Consider the following 2,846-nt stretch of genomic DNA (forward strand, 5'->3'; position numbering starts at 1 on the left):
AAAAAAAAATTAGCTGGGCATAGTGGTGGGCACCTGTAATCCCAGCTACTCAGGGGGCTGAGGAAGGAGAATCGCTTCAACCCGGGAGACGGAGGTTGCAGTGAGCTCAGATCACACCATTACACTCCAGCCTGGGTGACAAGAGCGAAACTCCATCTCAAAAAAAAAAAAAAAAAAAAAAAAAACAAAGCAAATAAATTAATTCACATGATATGACATTACTAAATTGTATACATATTTATAAATGTGTATTTCAGCTGTCATCAGCCCTCCCCTCCATTCTTTCCTATTTTCTTTAGTTAAGAATACTATAAAATGTGACTTCCTTAATATCAGAAAAGAATGCACAGGCTGAGTCTTCTGGTCAAAAGTGAAATACTGACGTAATCAAGTATTTTATATAAAGTTCTGATTTGTTATCTCTAACTCTATTTTGTATATACAATACTATATAGAAAACTGTATGTTATATATACAAAACTCTGTTTTGTATATAGTATTATAGTATGTGTATATCACTTGTATAGAGTAAGCAATTGAATAATTTGTTAGTAAAATTACCACATTGACTGATAACTGCTATAGACATAGCTTGAGTTTTAGGTGTCCTTTTTGCTCGTTTTCTAAGACTTAAGAGAAAGAATAAATCTAAAATGAACATTAAAACATTCTCCATTTCAGCTTGCTGTGTAACTTAGGAAGTATAAAACTATACTTCTCTTTATCTGCATGTAAGTTTGCTGTTAAAATATGAATTTCTAACCATGTGTTTGGAATTATATCTGTAGTTTATTTCTGCAAGCTATGTAAATTTGTTATATGTGTGGGTATGTGTACATATGTATATTTTGGAGTAATATAAAACTAAAGGGAACAATCTTGCATAGCTCTTTCACCAGTTTTAAATTATTGATATATTATTTTTAAGGACTCTTGACAAACTAGGAGCAATTTCCTTATAGTGGAGACCCAGTGATCATCAGCAGATGAGGAAATAGATTAAAAATTGCGATATGGCAATTTGTATATAAAGTAATAGGATGTGAGAAAAATACTGAATCTTAAGAATGACATGGAATGTTGTGGCAGAAACAAAAGAAAAGTTGATATATATATACCTTCAACTGTTTTTTGAGTTGACTTTTTTTTCTTTAAGCTTTAGGTAAAAGTGTATGAGGAGGGAGAGGGCCCAATATATAAATATTCACATTTTCTTACCTTTTGGGAATGGAAGAAGATAAATCTTGAGTTTTCTGCCTATATTAATCAGGAATTACCTTTTGAAAAAAGTGCTAAATAAATATTTCGATTTTTTTTTTTCAAGGGAAGTTAGGTGAAAGAAAAAACATCACAGGAAAGAGTACAACATGCTGTTTGTTGTCTGAGAGGCGAGGAACCAAAGGGAGGCAACTAAAGCGGGGAACCATCTTGCTTTTTCTAATCAGTTCTTGGAACAGAAATGTGGAAGCTACCTTTAGGAACATGGAGAATTTCCAAACCAACAGGCAAAGGAAAACTAACGCACAAAAATGACCTTCTAAAGATGCAGGTTTTGGCCAGGCACGGTGGCTCAAGCCTGTAATCCTAGCACTTTGGGAGGCCAAGGCAAATGGGTCACCTGAGGTCAAGAGTTAGAGACCAGCCTGGCCAACATGGTGAAACCTCATCTCGACCAAAAAATGCAAAAATTAGCCAGGCGTGGTGGTGGGTGTCTATAATCCCAGCTACTGGGGAGGCTGAGGAAGGAGAATTGCTTGAACCTGGGAGGCGGAGGTTGCAGTGAGTCAAGATTGCGCCATTGCACTCCAGCCTGGGCAACAGAGCAAAAACTCCATCTCAAATAAATAAATAAACAAATAAATATGTAGGTTTCATTTTTGTTTTGAATGCTTTACATCACTATTCCTCTCTTATACTTTAAAAACTAAGACTAGGAGTGATGTCAGGTTCAAAGGCGTGAGGGTGATTGATGGATTGAGGTAGATAGCCAAGTTTGTCTGTTTTTGTTTTTTATAGTTACAGAGTCTCACTCTGTTGTCCAGGCTAGAGTGCAGTGGTGCAGTCATAGCTCACTGAGATTGCCAGATTCGACAAAGAGGAATTTATAGGAGGGGGATATAGGGTAGACTTGACTCTGCTTTATCCAGGAAAGGTTTTAAAACCCTGAGCCTGTTAACTTTGACTAAGCATAAAACATACTGTACTGTTGTTTGTATTTTTCATGCCACAATATTAAAATGGAATTTTAAATGTAGATTGTTATAATCTATAAAAGATAAGTATACATGTATTAGGATACTGGAAAATATGCAAATAGTAGTAAAAAAAAAAGGGGACTGCTCTAGTTTTTCAGTTAAAACTGAATTTGCCATGTGGGTATAGGTATAGTGTAAATTACATTAATGTAGTAAAACATCAGTTGTGGTTGGGTTTGTCTTTCATTTATGTGTAGTATAGAAATCACCTTTCTAATATGTGTTGCCAAACTATTTGCCACCATCTATTTGGTGAAATATTCATTGTCATTGTGATTTTCCACAAGTATAAGTTCTTAAATACCTTATAGATTCAGAAGTAATCGGTGTCCTGTTCTCCATCACCTGTTCATTTGTTACAGATTTTGTATACATACATACATATATATATATATATATATTATATTTTTTTTTTTTTTTTTTTTTTTTTTTTTTTGAAGTACAGAGCCCTTCACCTGTCACCCAGGCGCCTGAGTACAGTGTGGGATCTTCGGCTCACTGCAACCTCTGCCTCCCGGTTCCAAACGATTCTTCTGCCTCAGCCTCCTGAGCAGCTGGGACTACAGGCGTGTGCCACCACGCCTGCCTAAT

This window comes from Rhinopithecus bieti, unplaced genomic scaffold, assembly GCF_001698545.2.
Source record: "Rhinopithecus bieti isolate Rb0 unplaced genomic scaffold, ASM169854v2 scaffold_28300, whole genome shotgun sequence".
NCBI classification, from domain to species: domain Eukaryota; kingdom Metazoa; phylum Chordata; class Mammalia; order Primates; family Cercopithecidae; genus Rhinopithecus; species Rhinopithecus bieti.